General features: G+C 46.3%; 1 pseudogene; it reads right to left on the reverse strand.

Moving 5' to 3' along the window:
• Positions 1-17,470: 17,470 nt before the first annotated feature.
• Positions 17,471-18,640, reverse strand: LOC144120297 (uncharacterized; annotated as a pseudogene).
• Between the last annotated feature and the right edge of the window lie 1,731 nt (positions 18,641-20,371).

A 20,371-nucleotide genomic window follows, 5' to 3' on the forward strand; every position in this document is an offset into this window, starting at 1 on the left:
AAGTGCCCTAGCTCGCAATTATTGTACCATTAATATTACAATCATGCATAAACCTCGCTGTTCAAATGAATACATTTTGGTCACCTTTGGTGACACTTGCAGGTGCGGCGTGTTCGCTAGAGGAAGGATGAAGTCGGCAAGTAGTTACGTGCGATGGCCAACGATATATCGGTGTAATTTGAACGAAAATTGAGTGAATGTTAGCCATATGCCATTCGAAACGCAACTTGTCTTGCCTTGCTCCATAGCATCTATGGGCATGGCATCGGCGGATGTTGGGACGAGATTATGTACACTTCGCAGGGCCATACAGATGCGTCATGCTTTGATAGTGATATACGCTCACTCTAAGTGGCCACCAGTGTTTGAAATGTAGGAAATATTCACAGAGAAAGCCATTAAGGATATGCGCGAACTCTTCTCCCGTTACAGTTTTTTTGAGGGTCTTGTATCGGATATTGGTCCGCAGTGGACATCAGATATGTACGCAAATTGTTTGCGGAGCACTGGCACTCATGTGCGCACATCACCGTATCATCAAAGTAGAAATAGCCACGCAGAGCGCTTTGGTCAATCTTTGTTCAACGCTTCTTTGTTCAAAAGAAGCGTTGCGTAAGAGCCCGTCCGTTCAACGACATTCAGCCATTGCAAACTATCCTTGGGCGTATCGCAACAACTCACTTATGACTACCAGTGAAGTTTCATAGCTAGTCCTCTTCGGCAGGTGTCTTCGCCGTAGGCTCGATGTAGTTAAACTTTTCATCCAAGTAAGAGTGGCTGGTCAGCGTTTTAAACAAACATTAAAGCAGTACCCGCACCGAAACTTGAAGAGGCTCACTAAACTGGCGACAACGAAAGGTCCGAAATTTGAGGCGGGGTGTAGCTTGTTTCCAGCAACGATTCTGACGCAGACTATTCCAGTGTAATGCCGATTAAGTGTCACAAGCACTGATCTCCATTAGGGCGCTGGATGGCGGATCGGGTGACCGAAAGGAAAGCCACCGGAAGTAAGCAGCATTGATACAGATGTCAGCCTTTGGAAGAGCAAAAAATAGTAATTCAGCAGGGTTTTAAGGTTAAGTTTTGGTTTTTCTCTTGGAATTTTATCTTTTTGCCGTGCTCGTTTTTTTCCACACCCCTACAGACCATTTGCGCCGACAACTACATGAAGAAAGCAGAAAAGTTTTGGGGAAATACATTTCAAAAATAAGCGTCCATTGCATTCCAAATTGGACATCACCAGCAGATGACAGGACGTTGCTACACACAGAACGTACGGAAAAGGTACAGAGCCTTGCCTTCTCAGATCTGTGTCATCCCCTTGAGCTCGCGTCGCCAACTGTGTTCTTGATCGGAGTGCACATGCCCGCGCTCTAAGCACAAGTTGCACCACCAATAGGTGATAAATTTAAGAAAGCATAGGTGGGCATCTTCACCAAGCACCAGACTTTGCAGTGGTCACTTTACTCAATTATGTTTGGACCCAACCGGACTGAAGGCGTGGCTATTATCTGGTGAGGGGCGACGGTGTTCTGATTGAAGTCAGCGTCTCCAAAAAGTAAGGTACTGACTTTCAAACGGAGTGTATCAAGTACTCCTTCGTTCTGTACCAAACATTATAAGTGAATGGCCTTTGTTAGTTATTCTTGGTGCAGTTGACTTCTAAGAGCGCTTGATGATGATGATGTCCTCAGGCTTAACGGCACATACCCATGACGGGGGATTTGCCAAGGTGCATTGCTGATACAAACGCGCATGTCCTCCATCCGCAATTTTCGTCCACAATTTATTTCGCGCTGTGCACATCAAAAGCGGCACGCACTGTTGCATTCGACTTTCTCGTCAGTCGTTTCCCTTGCACTTTGTAGCTGTCAAATGTGGCTATGCTGTGGAGTTCAGTTAGAAACACGTCTGGAAGGTGAATCACGTTCAGCGATAAACACCACCCGCCACCGATGAGAGGAGACATCGGCCGCCTGCAACTCGAAACAGAAACTGCAACACCTGTATGAGGAGCGGTTCTTCGAGCGGCGGGTGTCAGGATCTCAGCCATTATTCGCTTTTTCTTTGCTCCGCGAAAATTCAGTTTTAATATGAAGTCTCATCGTCATTCTACTAGTGCTCCTTTACAATAGGAAGGCAAGAACAATGTCAGGCTTTTGTGTATAAGGCGAAACCTGCATGTATGTTTTTCTCTGATTATTTGAAATTGCAGCGTTCTCCACATGATACTCACATTTATCGCTTTTATCTTGCTCATTCCTTTGATATAACAACAGATTTAACACGAGCGCAACGAAAAAAATGCGTACGATAGGACGAAAACACGACTTTTAGCATTGAAATACACAGGAGATATTCCACTTCCATCAAAGGCCTACGAACATCCGGTGGCTTCATTCTCGGTCGCTTCGGAAAGAGGGAATGCGCATCCAGCCTCCTAATGGAGATCAGTGGTCACAACTGATCGAGGTGTATCTCAATGTTTTCACCTTACGAGGCACAGCGTTCGTATGCAGCCTGAAGATGACACATCTGCACCACTAGCGCTGTGGCTAGCGTCTATTGCACAACCTGTGACATGCCAGCTTTCATGTCAGTGTGTCGTGGTTGCATTCCAGCAGCCAGCCCAACAGCCTCATCTGGAATGGTATGGACACCTGCTTCAGGAGAGGAGACCACACGACCGCTATTTTATATGATCTGAACCTGGGTTAGAATTATTGCCCCGAATATTTGCAGTGTTTGTTCGTTTTTCAAATCTGCCGCCACATCACTTTATCGCTTTGTTTGCGACGCAAGACGAGACTAGATTTATCTCGATTGATCGCAGCCAGGCAGAGCTGATTCTACGTTGTTCCGGAATGTTCTAGTAACTTTGCGTTCTTTATCTAGAAATTTCGCTATCAGCTTTAAATTGAGCACTGCCGACAGCGGCCGGCATTCTGTTCGACGACCGCCGAGCACGCTTGTCGCTTCGCCGCCGCCGAGTGATTCAGTCCATTTTGGGCGCAAGTCAGCCCAATAAACAGTTCTTTTAGAAGACCCTTTCGTCCGTCTTCATCGCTGCTTCGACTGCCGTCACCACTACGTGACATTATGTAGAGTCCGGAGCGATTGTTGTATCGTGAATCGCGAATAAACGGCGCGGCCACGCCGCCTCAGGCATGCTCTCCTGGGTCGCCGTTTCCCTCTGTGATGAGGTGGTCTACGAAAGAGCGATGCGCGGTCACTTTCCCCGCCTTTTACATTCTTCGCGTAATCGCGAAATAAAGTCGCTCCGTTTTTTCTTCTTGTGAGCCATGCTCGGCACCCAGTTGCCTTGCCCAATTGTAACAAAACGAACCACAACTGACGCGCCTACCTCAATTCTATGAGATCTTCCATGAAGCTGTCGAGGATAAAAGGGAAGCAACTCGTATCTTCGCGCCACCAACACGAGTGAAATTCTGCACAAAGCCCTCGGCGCCATTGCTTTGAATCACATGTTTAGGCCCACAAACATTAGAACAACATGTGTATGGAAGCCTAACAGTTTACATTGTCTCTTCTTGATAGTGATATACTGTGATGCTAATAATAAGCCAGCTACTGCATTGTAAACTATAGAATGCTTACTTGACCCGCCATAAGTGTTGAAAGCAAGTAACGTACTTCAAGAAGATTTATGCGGCGATTGTTTCGGGGAATACAGCTCGAGGTTACATTTAAAATGACCACCGAGAGGAAGAATATGGACCCTTGAGGTTTACATCGCCTCCTCTCCCAAATGAACAGGTATATGCACGCCAGTGTATTCAAGTATTTAGGTACGAGATATCGTGTCCTAGCTGATGTTGTTCTGCACTGTACACTACCGCCACCGAGCCACAGACTATACTATGACCTGAAGCATGACGTTCAAGCCCTATTCGGCACGCGTAATCATCGTTGGCACCCGCAGTTACAAATCTTGACGCCTACTCTACGGCAGCAATCGCATCTGACACCCCCGTTCCTGCCCTATAGTATGAGACGCTGCACGCTTCACACGTTACCTACTTACACTTGGAGGCGGCTTCCGATGGGACAGTGGCTTCATTCATTTACCGTACAGTGGCCAAGAACACATTAACAATGCGCTAGGACTGGGACAGTTCTGCGACTGTGCTCGAGTTCTTCACCGCATTCAGCATATATCTGAGGTTATGGCTGAATCATTTACACTACTTAACCTGGGGGCACCCTTTCGACTCACGCCATGAGCCTTAGGTGCCAGCTTTACCAGTGCATCCCCCTCCACCCCCCCCCCCCCCGCGGAATGACATCGGTTCACCAACCACTCAAATAGATAAATAAATTTAATGAAATGAATTCAATGAGGTAGGCCAGAAAGATAAATATCTGACCTGCTACTACTCTCCGCTGGGGAAGGGGAAGAAAATAAACCTCTCAAACCTCGCACTCAGTTGCATTAAGTATCTTGGTGTTGAAATCTCCGGTCCCCTTAACTGGTCTACCCACATAACGTGAACAACAAATAATGCCAAATGAACTCTCGCTACCTTCGTCGTAATTCAAGTCTAGCTTTAGCAGCAGTTAAATTACTAGCTTTAGAACATTAATTCGGCCGAGATATGGCTACGCATTCGCTTTCTGCACCCAGCTCGACTTATCCTAACCAACTGTATTGAACTTGCCCAAAACCGCGCCGTTTGATTCATCTACTCAAACTACTGATACTCCACTGGTGTTACTTCCTTAGAAGGTAATGCATGCCTACCTAACCTCCAGCAACGTCGTACAGGTGCAAGGGTTTCTTTGAATCATAAGATGTATCACAATTACCTTCCCTTATAACTGTCCTATAAAGCCTGCTCATCGTTCTTAAGCTCGCACAAGCCACCTGAAGAACGTTTACCCACCTCCTGCTTGCACAGCAACCAATCTTTACTCCTTTTTATCCAAACGGCTCTTGACAGGAACAGTCTCCCCACAGCCGCCATACTTCATGCAAACCCAGACCATTTAAAGAAATTCGTTGAGTCCGTATTTTGTTAGCAATAGGTTGTTAGCCCATACATCAGGTTAAGCCCTCACCCGAAGGCCCTTGAGGTATCTGAGATAAATATTGATTTGCCCTTATGGATCTTGAATTATGAATGCGAATATAATAACCCAAGGGCTGAATGACTGAAACCGTATATGGTATAATGAGGATGTAAAAGTTAGATAGAAACACAAAATGTCAGCAGTATACTAAAAGCAGAAAAAGGAAAATATCGCAACATGACCACTCTCTGCAGTGTAGAGCATCACAGTACGATAAGAACGTCCTGACTAGTAGGCTGGCTAATTGCAAACTATTTTAACTAACCTATCTACTTCTATTATGCACCTTATTTATAAAGAGGCGTGTCATCAGTCTCTAATGGCGGTTTCTCTGAAACCTGAGATTCTGAGCGCCTTCCGCTGCGGCACAGATCTGACCGCCGCCTTGGTCGGTTGCTGTAGGCGTGTAGACCATGGTAAGCAATATCCATATCTGTTTTTAGAATTTCAAAAACTCCGTGACCATCACCGTTATTGCCCGACGAATACTGCGTATATCGCGCCAAATTGCATACGTTTTGGAAAAGGTTGCAAGCAAAGCAACCTCTGCAGTTCCTGTAGCTCTTTGAAATATCCAAAATTTGTTGGGCCACAGTACCAAGGGTGACTGCGTTTGCAAATCTCTAAAATCCGACTTGGATATTACTTAAGCTGGGCTACACGCGTCTTAAAAAATAAGGAGACTTAAGATAATAGTTAAAAATTGTACGACATGGTAGATAATAAGTTAATGTCTATATATGCAGAATTGGGCATTCTCTACTTAACATTCATAGATCCATGGGAGTCCTCATGCTACTCCTGGCGCTGTGGTGCAGCGGTTAAGTGACATGCCCTTGCCCTGCGATAGCAGGAGCCGCCCGCAGTGGGACTTGTGCGAACCGGCTTGCTCTTCAGAGCAACCTCCCGCGAGCAATAGATAATTTAACTGTCACCTGCCATATTGGGCAGTTTGTGATGACACAATCTGGTGGACAGGTTGTGATGACGCCACAAGGCTACGTGACCTAGCTGGCCCACCTACCTCCGAGGTCACTTCTCTGGGAATCTTTCGGGGATTTTTCGCTCGCAGTCATCGACTGCGATTTATCTGTACCACGAGCTCAATCACGCGGTCACGTTAAGAGTTTACTACACCATATTATTTAACAATTCAACAAGTTAGCAAGTGTTAGCTATATTCTGATCCGCTACACCACTGAAGCTGCCATACCGTAAAAAATAGCGTTCTTCTAAATCAGAAAGCCTATATTAAAGACGTGCAGAACCTTTGAGGTGAAACTTCAGTTATATTCGATACATGGGAGAGAAAATTGGTGCATAAACCTGCCATCGTGCAACGACGCCAGAGAGGTCAATTCTTGATGGATGAAAACCTTTTGCTGCTCAGAAGAGCTCCTGGTGAGATTTGTGGGTAGAACCCTCTGTCCAGGGCCTCTGCTGCTGCTGCGGCGACACTGGCTTGGCCGACCAGTTTACGTTGATCTTGCAGGTGATCACTAGCCAGAGCTGCCTCGCACTTCTCCACTGAATGTTTTCGTTCTGAGGGACTGCCGTTACGTGTCCTCAGCCTCGGGTTAAGATTTAAAGAGTTTGTCGATCCCCGCAAAAAGTGCTGGAGTCCCGGTGCTGAGTGGCATTAATTCTGTGCAATATAATGGTGTTTGCGAAAATTTAGTCCCATCCTGTACGAAAATCACCAGCGACAAGCAAGTATCGAACTGCCTCGTTTACTTGAAAGACCCATCTGTTCGCCTCACTCGGTTGAGCATGAGGCTCCGCATCTTGAATACCACCAGGGCTTACAACGCATGAGTGCAGCTCCAAAGAAGTTCTTCGTACAGGACATCATACTTTATCGTGGGGCCACTGAAGTTATTACCAAAACGGGAACAGAATTTGCCCCCAATGATGTTCAATAAACGTCGCATCGTGATTAGACAAGCCACAAGTGGATCACAGCCTACCACCAGCAGACGAAATACCTGGCGGGAGGGACAGGGAAGACAATTTTCTACAAGTTTGCAGCGCGACCGTAATTAGGTCGCGCACGTTGTTCGACTTCCTACTGTCTGCATTTTTCGCCTGCTAGCAGTGTCCTAGATGAATCGAGTTCAATTCCGTCTGTTACGAGAGAGAGGGCTCTTTAATGAAAAAAAGGAGATTTTAGCCGGCGTGAATTTTCGCTGACATGCTACTCTCCCTAAGGGAGGAAATTGGGGAGCAGAGAGAGAACGGTGCTATAGAAGTGCAGTACCGCAATTTCTCACTGCATGATAGCTTCATTGGATGAGACCGAAGTCAAGTTCTGTGCATGCACAGCGGGGGTGATGAAGTGTTCGGGCAATATCGAGGTTCTCTAAAACACAAATAGCATATAAAGAATCAAATAAGAATATCATTGCATGTCGCTGCTGTTTGTAGCAGCCTAAACAATCTAATATAGAGTCCACTGTAAGCGGAACTTGGGTGACAGACTGCTTTCATTGTTCGTATAGTACGCATGCTCGTTGGCTTACGCTAGACATTCGAAGAGAATGTGAAGTGTAGTCTCAAGTGAGCAGCACTTGCCACAATAGAAATTGTCTGCTTACTTCAAACGGTAGCTTAGACTGTTCGTTAATGCAACATTGAGATGGAGACGATAATAAATTGCTTCTAGATGAAGCGGAAGCCGGAGTGGTATTGGTGGTTAAGCTGTTGGTCGATGGAATTAACAAAGGGGTAATCATGACTTGGCAAGTAACAGAGGAGGTTCTTTTCGTCCTGAATATATCGTTTGGAAAGTTGGAACGCGCCTGATTTTGTGAACAAGATGCGCTTATAGTTGTGACGTTATAGGCTTTTGTGGGCCGCTACATCTGGTCTCGCGTTGACCAGGATGCGAACCACCAGCCACCAGCAAGGGTAGTAAAGACGTTCCTTAGCTTCGTGTCATCATCGCAGGCATGGTAGACAGCCACAAAGACTTACTTGTCCAATATGACCACGAGGCATTCATGGGGCGGGCTCCGAAAGGTACGTAGCTGTCGGGATTGTTGGAAGGCGACTGACGAGGACTGTGTGGCAGACACCACCTCTGGAAGCATGGCGGGGTAATGATCAAGCAGCTCCACGAGATATCACCTGGTGGTGAGGGCAGTCCAGCAGTCACAAAAATAGCAAAAGGTTTTCAAAATAAACTCTTTATTTGGCTTTGTTCCGCCGAAAAAAATGAAACTCGCGCAATGGCGGTAGCAGCAAGCTGCCCGGCAGTCAGTGATATATGAAATCACAACAAAATTTCGCTGCCCTCAGCTTTCTGAAAATGTAACGCCAACGTTTAGATTCATGGAGACGAAGAAGAGGCAGCAGGAAGCACGCGGGCATTGCACTCCTATGAGCCTTTCTCTTCAAATTTTTCCCATCAATTTTCAATTTCCTGCCTCGCCCCTACGTTTACCAATTACAGCTAGGAAGGAGACGCATCTGGGTACAGGCTCAACGTATTAGAGATTCAGATGGCTATATATAGCTACAGATAGCTACAGATAGACTACATAAGAAAGGAAGTGTGTCCGATGATTTGGGGCCAGATCCTTTGGAGTCTATTTCTGCACTGTGCACACTTCTCCGTTTCCCTTGCTTCAGGCGGTCGGGGGCGACCACTTGAGGGGGGTCAAAGACCCGTTTCCCAAGCATTTCATCCTAAAGCAGCCGAACACCAGGCAGAAGAAAGCGTGTACCCATTTTACCACCGGTGGGTACACGGCGGCACTGGGGATCTAACCTCGAACCTCCCGCATGAGTCGTGGATGCTCAAACTCGTGTACTATATCGCACACGAGCGCCTTATAGCATTGCCCTCCTTTAGCTATCAAACCAGCTCAGTCACACTTTCGAACCACTTTTCTTCACGGTAACAATGTGTGAAATCGGACTTTTTATCCGAAGGCAGCCACAAACACCTGAAATAAGCGTTCCGTGAAACCGAACTCTAAAGACATTCTGCAGTTCAGCCGAACATATTTCGCATTTTGCAGTATCTTCTATCGAGTTTTATATGTAATTAAAGTTTAGTTCTTGCTTTTTCTGTTAATTATGTTCGTTGTAAAATCCAATAGAGCAATAAAAAAATGATCCAGAACGGAAAACAGTAGCACCAAAAAACACACACCGTAGAAGAACTACGTAGGACAAGCGCTAACTTCTGAATTTCACCTATAACCACACCTTCATTTGGCGGGGGGGATAATTGCAAACATGCGAAAACTGTGAACCACGACTTGATGAGATAGAGATTCTGGGCAGGAGCGGTGATAGTAAGGCACGAGAGGTTTTAGAGGCGTACCACATCAGAAAAATAGAAAAAGGATTGTCAGTAATTCATCTGTGAACCTTTTTAAAGCTGAGATTTCATATCTTGAGCGGTTTTGTTGATCGTACGTGAGATTTCTGTCTGCACATGCTTAGATTTTCTGAATATTTGGTTGCTTTTCAAGGAATAAAGTCAGATGATGTTGGCGTTTCTCCTACGTCTTTCTTCTACTGTGTGTGTGTGTTTTTCGGCTCTACTGTTTTTCTTTCTGGATCTAAATGAACCATCCAGCCCAAATAGAAGTTCTACAATAAAAGAACGGTATTTTTAATTCACTCTAGGCAAAACAAGATTGAAGGTTAGTGGTTAATGCAACTTGCTCTATTCTCGCTTCTTTTGTCTCAATAAATCAACAGGTACCTGAGGCAGGGTTATCGGCCAAACGCTCAGAAAGGGTACAGGTTCATTCAGCAAACATCCCGCCACGGACGAGACATGGATTACACTTCGCTTCACACTAGAGAAGGCACAAATCGGCGATGTAGCAAGACTGCGGGTATTGCAAGTTTGAATTGTAAACATGAAAAAGTATGGAGAAAAGTAAACTCCCGAGCAAAAATGCAAAGCCTGCCAGGTGTGAAAACTGCTCATAAACAGAAGGTTACATGAATTCCTTCTTTGCAGAAAAATTGTGGCTGCATTGTGGTTTCGCGCTCGTGGGAGTTTTAAGTGTTTCCGCTCTGCTCCGGCAGTCTAGGGAAAGTACGTCGTTTCCTTACAATTATTGCACGGTGGTAATAATTGCGGGTTTCTGAGACGATTTGTTACTGGTCACTCTTTAGTAACTAATAAAGAACCCTGCAGGCTTAAATTTTCTTGCATAATAGACCCATTGGCAGCGAAAACAGATAGGATACAGAAGACAGACAGAAAACAACAAAGGCCGATGTTGCGGGCTTCTCTCGTTTCCCTGTCCTTATTCAACCTATTCTAACTTCTAATGCATGCATTATAAACTAACTCTAGCAAGTTGCTTTGTAAAGATGGCACAATCGTCTATTATAATAATTTACTAACTCTATAGAATGAACGACGGTTTCTTATTCGCTCGGCAAAATATACTAATTCCGAAGATAGTGACGTTCATGCAAAAATACAGTAGAGAACAAAAAGAGCCCGTTGCTTGCAATATTGAAGGGACATGGACAACTAAGCATACCAAAGCAAACAAAGAATACAACACAACAGGTCCGTCTCAAAGTACAAACCTGTACTAAGAGAGAGGAAAAATTGGCGTCCGTTTATCTCTGCTTAAAACTGGAGTGATTCGATAGCTACAGCTGGCCGAGTGGAACTTGGTTACGTGACCAACAATGTGGCGAACAACTTCACCAGCCACGGCGCCGCGCTGCCGGCAGCCGCTCCGCACCACGTGGCCAACCACTTTGACAGCGTGACGGCGCCGCCACAGGTTGGCTGCGAAGCCGCAAGGCCGCCACAGGGTGGTGGTGCAGCCACAGGGTGGCAGTGCCGCCACATTATGGCGGTGCCGCCTTACTGAAAGCTCGAAATGCAACCGTAATGGACAGCGCTATGGAGCTGGTGTCGCAGAAAAGCCGGTGTCGTCGGCGTCTTTGGCCGTGAGCGAAAAATGGCGCATCTCGGTGGACACCTGAACCTCACCGTAAAGGAAGGAATTGTCCTTTACTTTCGGAGCGGTACGGGTGTCCAGCAAGAAAATTGTGAGACAGGCGTCATTTCCTTCCCTTGTAGCCAATTTCCATTTCACTTTTCCCCTTATTCTTTCTTCCCGTCCCCTCACCTCTTTAATTTCATTTCTCAATTCTGCCAGCTATCCTTTATTTCCGCTGCCCAGCTCAGGTGCTTCAGTATCGAAGGCAGATGCCGAGGCTAGCAAAAACCTTTTCCCTCCTTTTTACTATTATTTTAATAAAAAAAACCACCACCACCACTGTCCTTTCCTTGCGGCCCGGTTCGGGTGTCCACCGAGATATATGAGATAGGCGTCCTTTTCTTTCCTTAAAAAAATTACATTCATTTTCGTTGCCTTACGATCTGCTTCCGGTGTCAACCAATTTGTTTCCTTTCCTTTAATTGCCCGAGCGAGGGGTCGCACCGAAGGACGACGGCGTTCCGTGGATTCCTTGGCAATGCAGCAACACGCTAATGATCCGGAGTTCCCGGGTTCGAGCCCGACCGCGGGGGCTGCGTTTTTATGGAGGCAAAACACTAACGTGAACGTGTGCTGTGCGATGTCAATGCACTTTAAGGATCCCCAGGTGGTCCAAATCATTCAGGAGCCCTCCAATACAGCACCTCTTTCTTCCTTCCTGCTTTCACTTCCTCCTTTATCCCTTCCCTTACGGCGCGTTCAGGTGTTCAACAATATTTGAGACAGATACTCCACCATTTTCTTTCCACAAAAACCAATTATTATTATTATTATTATTATTATTATTATTATTATTATTATTATTATTATTATTATTATTATGCTGCAATACGCTGTCATGCCCTGCTATTAAAGGCGAAGCTTAAGCGTCTTCCAATTTTTTTTTGTGCGTCACGCATACAACTGACCTAACAATATTATGCGTTTCGAAAAGTGAAATGCGAGGGGTGTTATTAACTGCCGCTAGTTGATATCTAGGTGAATTGTATGGGCAGCAATTGCAAGCTTAGCCGGAACAATGACGCTGGTACTTATGCTTCACGTTCAAGGACCAAAATTGTATTCAGTTGGATAACATCGTAGCTTTAGTCTGTTTTCAGCCATTTCAGGGATAATGCTCAGTCGCTCTTCTGGTTGATCGGCATGACGTTTCCGCACACCTATTTTTTGCAGGCTTCTCGCACTCGCAGGTCGCCATTGAACTTCACAATGGCCTTATAGCTCTAGCCAACAACAGGGGAAGTCTTGGAGGCGTTGAACTCCATGAAACGAAGCTCAGCGCCTGGGCCAAGGAATTTTTACAATTCGGGCATATTTTAGGCCCCATTTTCTTGGATGCGCTAAAAATTGCTTCACTTAATTAGCATGTCTTTCCTGAACCATTTATATGAGGCCGCATTATCCTTACTACAAAAGAAGTCTCCTTTGGCGACATGTACGGCACATTGTCGCCCTATCACCTTACTAAATCCAGATTACAAAGTATTAGCAAAATTACTCGTTTGCTGTCTATGGGCTCTCCTCCCGTCCCTCATTTCCTGCCACTATACTCCGTTTCATACTTAGCTGTCTACGCAGCCAAGGCTACGGTGCCTGTTTGCGATCCTCGTCCGCATCATAATATAGTGCGTCAAAAATAAAAATAGAAATGAATTGACAAGCAAAGTGAACAGTAGTTGATATTATAGTAGACCGATGGAAGTGTTTTATTTTGCAAATAGATTGATTTTTCTTTTATGTTTTCCAGAACCGAGTGACGCAGATTTTTCTTTCTCTCAGGCGCCGGCTGTATCTGGTTTTCGCAGCTGAGCCGGCAGGTCTGTTTGTGAAAATGGCGTCGCTGTCACCTGCTCGCTTGTTTTCTTCCCCCGCTTCGACTTCGAAAACATCTCCTGTTCGCCTCTTTTCCAAGGTGAAGTCTCCAAAGTTTTCTAAAGACTGCAAGGCGGTGATAGTTAATGTCTACGCAAGCATAAGGAAGCTCCACCCCGAGAAGACTGTGCGTGACGTTCTCGCAATTGTGGGCGAGATGACCGGAGTGAGCCCTCGGACAGTTGTGAGGCTTAAGAAAGAAGGTCTTTCTGGCGAAGTAAAATAATTGAAGCCACACTGAATTCTATCACCCCACAATTAAAGATTCATTGTGTGCAGCATGCGAAAAAATCCGTGAACACCGAAAAACAGCGCCTCTCAGCACGTCCGTTGCCAACTCTCACTTCACTTTCGTTTCCCTGCGGAAAAAGTTAACAGCACGCTTCTTATTAAAGAAGTCATTTCATTTTGATAACAAAAAAGGCCACTTATATATGGCTCGCATTTAGACTTTCTATCTAGAGATTCGCCGAAAAAAGATAAAAAAGAACAAACCTACGCTGAGGATCGAACCTGGGCCCCCTCACAAAATGAACAAACATGCCCGCGCTTCGTACCACTCAGCCACGACGCGAGGCGGAGTGACACATTTTGTTAGTTTTTTTTTTGACGGACTACTTCCGTACCTTTGGCTGTGTAGACAGCTATGTATGAAACGGAGTATAGGTTTGCTCCATCCCGGGTCGTGAAATACACATAATTTATTCTCCGTAACGCGTGGTATCCTAAAGTATAATAAACGGTTGCGCGCACAGGATCTTCTTTCCCTCGATCAAGAGAAGGCCTTCGACTTTTTAGAGCGTGTGTATATTTACGGCACACTGGATGCTTTCGGTTTCCCACCTTCTTTCGTGCCAGTCATTAAAGAGATGTACAGGGATATTTAAGCGAAAGCTTTACCGGCCGCGAACTTGCGATTTCGCCGTGGCGGGGCTCCGAGGCGGCACATGACGTCACAACGCACACCTCGCTGCGGAGCCGAGCCGGTCTGCACCTATGCACACAACAGCTTATGCACCCATATTTTATTGACAAGCACTGAAGGATACGCGCAAGGCCTGAATGGCGCTGTTCTGAAGCATTTGATCAACTTTCTCTTGAATGATATGGCGCTCGGTTGCAGACACACGATAGAGGTGCTGGCGCAATGCACGTTGGCATCAGTATCGATGCAATCGGTGGCTGCTTAAGTTTGGTATAAGAAATTTTGGTTACAGTCGAAGGCGGAAGGGAACTCATGAAGGAGAGGGAGGAGCGGCATCCACAGGGGTGGTGGAAGATAGGCGTCGATGGAGCGAAGAAATACTTCGGTTGAAGACGAATCGGACGCTGAAGAAAGTGGGCTGAGCGCGATCATGATGATCTGCGACGTATCGTCACTCTCCTCTCGGAATACCAGAGACTGGATGGGTTGATAATGCTGAGATTCACCAAGGCGCAGAGCGGCAGATGAAGAAATTGGGTTAGAGACCAGAAGTACGAAGGGGCCAGCGGATACAGTCAGTATGGCGTATGGCAATGGAAGACACGTGCCGTTCGGAAAAGTTGGGGCCGGTGTGAAGAGTACAGTGCCGTCGCAATGTTTTTCATTTCTTTTTCATTTATTTACCTTAAAGGCCCCTTTCGGGGTATTACATAAGGGATGGGGTAATCAAAAATTGGTACATTTTTTCACGATGACATATGAAGTTCAATATTGGCGTTGAAGAGTGACGGGCAGGTGATAGCAGCAGCGGAGTGGGAGAGGCCGTTCCAGTCTGACGCGGCTCGTGGAAAGAAAAAAGTGAGGAAGGTTACAGTACGGGCACGTGGACGAGTAACTTGAACGGGGTGACCAGTGCGATGTAATATGCGCGGCGGAGGTGCGCAGATGTATGGTTCATAGCCGAGTGAGCTGTAATAAAATTTATGAAAAAGAGATAGGGTTGCGACGCGACGACGGCAAGAAAGACTTCGTAAGTTGGACAGTGATTTCAGGGATGTCACACTGACCTCGTATGAATATTGGGAGTGAATGAAACTGGCGGCGCGATTTTGCACGGCTTCAAGTGCATCGATTAGATATGCTTGATGGGGGCTCCAAATGGGGGATGCGTATTCTAGTTTTGGTCTTACCAATGATGTTTTAGCGAGTAATTTGACCTCTTTTGTTGCGTGACGTAAATGACGCTTCAAATAGCCAAGGGTTCTGTTTGCAGATGAAATAACATTAGTAACGTGTTCCCGCCAAGTTGGATAATCACACACAGTGATACCTAAGTATTTGTATGAATGAATGTGCTCTATTGGATTGTTAGAAATTCTATAGGAAAAGGGCAACGGATTAAGTCTGCGGTGAAACGAAATAAGCTTGCATTTGTTAGGGTTAAGTGTCATTAGCCAATCATCGCACCATTTTTCAATGCGGTTAAGATCATCCTGAAGGGCTTTTTGGTCGGAAGTGTTAGTTATTGAGTGGTAGATAACGCAGTCGTCGGCGAATAAACGGATATTGCATAATAGGTGTTCCGGCAAGTCATTTATGTATATTAAGAAGAAAAGGGGACCTAGGACCGAGCCCTGAGGTACGCCTGAGGTTACGGGGGCAGAAGGGGATGACTGGTTGTTAACAGCAACTGACTGAAAGCGACACGTTAGAAATGCTTCAATCCTTTTTAAAATGTTAGGATGAAAGTTCTGCTGCGAAAGTTTTAGCATCAAACGTCGGTGGGAAACCTTGTCGAAGGCTTTAGCAAAGTCTAAAAAAATTGCGTCAGTCTGGATTTTGAAGTCGAGGTTCGCATGCAGATCGTGAAGAAAGAGTGCTAAATGTGTCTTACAGGAATAGGTTTTGCGAAATCCATGTTGTGCAGGATGAAGGAATTTGTTACCATCCAGGAACTTCATGATTGCTGAGTAGATGATATGCTCCATGATTTTACACGGTTCACTTTTGAGCGAGATAGGACGGTAATTTAATGGTGAGTTTTTGTTACCGGATTTGTAGACTGGAACGACCTTTCCCTTCTTCCAATCATCAGGTATTGTGCCTGTGGAATGTGACTGAGCAAACAGTAACAATAAACATTCGGCAGAAATGCACTTTGTGTTTTTTAAAAGTTTAGAATTTATTTCGTCCATGCCTGCTGCGGATGAAAGTTTAATTTTATCTATTAAGGACATTATTCCATTAGCAGAAACATTGGTTACAGGCATGGTGTGCGGAATGGTTGTAGGCAGAATAGGTAAGGGCGCATCGGGCTCACTTGTGAAGACAGAGGAAAAAGCAACTGAAAAGATATTAGCACATTCAGTATCGCTAAATGGCTCTCCTGAATCTTTATTCAGGGTAACTGAATGCGTATTAGTAGGGTTTATAATTTACCAGAACTTCTTTGTGTTACTTTTTAGGATTCTCGACAAGTCGTCGTGGTAAAAGCGTTGCTTAGCGTTTTTGACAGCTGATAAATACGAGCTCTCGGCGGCATAATAGTTGTCCCATGAGCAGGTGCTGTGATTGGCTTTAGTTGCGCTGAATAGGCGTTTCTTTTTATTTTACTTTTTTCAGTGACTTCGTGAACCACGACTGGTTTCCAGTGTCATGAAAAGTAGTCTTCGGGATGTATTTATCTGCCAGAGTTAAGCTTTTGTTTAAATATTGACCAGTTTTCCTGGATAGATCTGCTTTGAAAAGTTGCGTTAAAAGATGGAAAGAAGGCGTGCAGCTCGCTATTTATTGCTTCATAGTTGCCTTTTTCGTACAGCCGGATTGTCTTTCCCGGACTGTGGCGAGGAATTGGTTTGATATTAAAGACTGTGTGGATGACTTTATGGTCACTAATTTCCCGCAAGTAAGTCATGGAGGAGAAACTTTCCGGATGGCTTGTTAATACTAAATCTAAAATATTTGCAGTGTCGTTTACTACACGCGTAGGTTCTAGTACAAGTTGGGCAAGATTAAAATTCGAACAGATATCAAGAAATTCTCTTGTATCCGCTCGATTATCTATGGAGTGCACCGGGTTATGCCAGTTAATAGTCGGGTAATTAAAATCCCCGAAGAGGAGAATGTGAGCGTTGGGATACCGCGAGGTTACTTTAGACAAGGTTGCGTTCAGCTGGCGGCAAAATTGGGGAGTGTTGTGTGGCGGCCTGTAGCAGACATCCAGCAGCACGCAATGTGGTGCGGATCGCCAGATAAGCCAATTTAATTCAAGGTCGGATGAACTGTTTAAAGCAGTGCATGATAAGTGGTTGCTTGCCGCAATCAGAACACCACCACCACTTGCGTTTTTACGATCTGAACGAAAGAGGGAAAAATTAGGCAGATCAGCAAGCACCTCGCTATCACTAATGTCATTTGTTAGCCACGTTTCAGCTAATATAAGCAAGTTGCTATCAGATGATAACACCAGGTTTGACACGAGCTCTCGCTTCGGGATGAAACTGCGTATATTGGTGAAGATTGCCGAAAACGTAAGATTAGGACGAGCACATGTTTGGGAACGGCGTAGTGCCGACTTGCGTCGCCGTGGTGGCTAGAAGATTTCTTTTACTGTTCGCTCAGACTCATAAAAAGAATAGCGTTTGGGGCCTATATGGAGGGTTTTGTACCGCAAAGTAAATTTAGTTGTTTTTGATTTGGCAAACGCGACAAGTTGCTTTCTTATATTTTGAACTCGGCGGGAGAAATCTTCACCAATGCTGAAATCAGTATCTTTTAGTTTGGAGCCATTTGAGAGGATCATTTGTTTAGTCTTAAAAGACGCAAACTCTACAATTATGGGACGCTGGCGTTCTGTGTTGTAACGCCCAAGACGGTATGCACGTCTGATATCTTTACTATCTAACGACAAATTGAGCTGATCGGAGCAGTGGTGGATTATGACTTCTTCGGAATCGGCAAATGACTCGGATGGTGTAGGATCAGAAAGGCCGTAAAAAATCAGATTGCATCTTCGTGAGCGGTTTTCGGCGTCATCAAATCGGGCTTCCAGATCCCGCACCAGTTGAGTAGCCTTTTCTGTGTTGCATTGCATACATTCGACATCTGTTTTCAAAGTAGCCAGGTTCTGGTAGTGGCTCTCTAAATCGGCAATCCTCTGAATTAGATCTGTAATGGTTTTCTCTGTAGTTGTTAGCTTGTTTTTGATGTCTTGGACGTCACTAATTATTGTAGCCTGACCTGAGGACAACTTCTTCAATTCAGCAAGTACTGCCTATGCACTGGCAGGTCCCGGATTCGTTTCTATGTCCCCGGACAATAGTAGCAAGATGCGAATCGTTTCTAAACATTCAATAGCAACATCGCCACAACACTGTGGGCTCGTAAGCTGCACCAGGCAGTAATTACTAGTTTTCTTAGCAAATAAGGCGTATGGGTTACTGACCTGCATTATGAGCAGAAGCGGATTAGTGGTCTGCTTCATGGTACAGCCACCAAGCCCACAGAGCGCAGCCTGTGATTGCCGCTCTTTTATACACGGTGTGCCAGGTGCCGTCGATGACGATGGGTGTGTCCAAGGTTCCGGAAGTGTCCAGGGTTCCAGCGATGATGCTGGCAGGTTAGAAGCGCTGATGGCGTTGAGAGAACGGACATGCGTATCACTGCAGGGGCATCCAGGCAGGTCTGACGGCGCGCATTCCACCCCAGCCGAAACCAGGGTGGGAAGCAGCGCGTGTGTGACGACTGCTGCGAGCACCTGCATTATGAGCAGAAGCGGATTAGTGGCCCGCTTCGTGGTACAGCCACCAAGCCCACAGAGCGCAGCCGGTGATTGCCGCTCTTTTATACACGGTGTGCTAGGTGCCGTCGATGACGATGGGTGTGTCCAAGGTTCTGGAAGTGTCCAGGGTTCCAGCGATGACGCTGGCAGGTTTGAAGCGCTGATGGCGTTGAGTCAACGAACATGCGTATCACTGCAGGGGTATCCAGGCAGGTCTGACGGCGCGCATTCCACCCTAGCCGAAACCAGGGCGGGAAGCAGCGCGTGTGTGACGACTGCTGCGAGCACCTGTATTATGAGCAGAAGCGGATTAGTGGTCTGCTTCACGGTACAGCCACCAAGATAGGTCGCAAGATAGGTGAACAGGGCGGAAGTGCGAAATAAACAGAAACAGAAAGAGTAGCATCCGGCAAGGAATTGCGCAGAGCAGAGAACGCCACTTAATCTAGAGCGCAGTCGATTAAACCTTCATTGCGTGAAAGAAAAGCCAACCCTGAATGACAGCATGGGAACAGGAAGGTAACACGTAGAACTTTATCTCCCAGACGGAGTCCTGAAACTCAACTCAAGCGGCACACGATGCGGACGGCTTGATGTGCTGAGCGCCCACCGTACCTAGCAATAGTGCTGAAATTGGCGTCATTACCTGTCTTAAGGAGAGACAGTTTTTCTTCTATTACCGAATTCGCAGCATTGCTGTCCAGAAGTGCCCTGACAGAACACCTTCCACAAGAGAGAGAGAAACAGGAGGACGGAAAGAAAGGGAGGTTAACTGGGCGATGCCCAGTATGCTACCTTCCACACGGGCAGGGGAACAAAGAGGAAGAAAAGAAAGACCGGCAGCATCAGTTTTTCACATGTCCATCGACCACTATGACAAGGAGAGAAAAGGTGCGCACTTAAAGTTAAATGTTTCTAGTCCGGAACTCCGCCCCGAGACATTTAAGAACCTCAGGAGCACCTTCACCGCTTCCCTTTATGATGAAGGTTTTGTCCAAGGCCCCAGAATCTTGGTTCCTGTAAGATGACGAAGGTCCAAGCAGCGGGGTGCAGCTGCCATGAATGTACGCTCTTGCTCAAAACGAGGGCAGTCACAGAATAGGTGCCCAATCGTTTCATCGCATCGGCACTGCTCACACGCTGTCACTCTCCACAAAAATTTCAATAAGATTAGCAGGTGGTATACGAGGCCTAGTTCGACGGTCGCGTAGTTCTCGACTCATGAAATGTGGCGCCGAGGTTTCCTCCTGAGTAGTGTTGGAGTGACGTCACATAGGTGAGATCGAGCGGTGTCTCGGCGAAGATGAACAATGTATAGAGAGGGCGAAACGGTCCGTAGAAAAGGGAATGCTCGACGGCGGCCCAGCAGACCGGGAGAACTGATTCGTGGAAGGCCAGTACGCGGGAGCTGGAGGAGGTGGTCCTACTGAAAAACGGCCGCGACGGTCGAAAAGCCGCCCATATTTGTAGGCAAGCCGCAAATTTAGCAAATAGGCTGGTTGTCGGCGGTACACACAGAGAGTGCTGAGTCCCGGAGCCGGTCCAAGATAAGGGGTCGCCTCTACCACAGGTTCTGAAGCCAGAGGGTACGTAGGCTGTCGCGGTCTGGCGACTACGTCCACGTAAGTCAGCGGAGTGGCGACAGGTGGCGGCGGATGTGCGACCACGTCGGCCTATAGCCAACGGAGCCGCGACAGGCGGTGGCGTATTGAC

This window comes from Amblyomma americanum, chromosome 2 (genome assembly GCF_052857255.1).
Source record: "Amblyomma americanum isolate KBUSLIRL-KWMA chromosome 2, ASM5285725v1, whole genome shotgun sequence".
Lineage (NCBI taxonomy): Eukaryota > Metazoa > Arthropoda > Arachnida > Ixodida > Ixodidae > Amblyomma > Amblyomma americanum.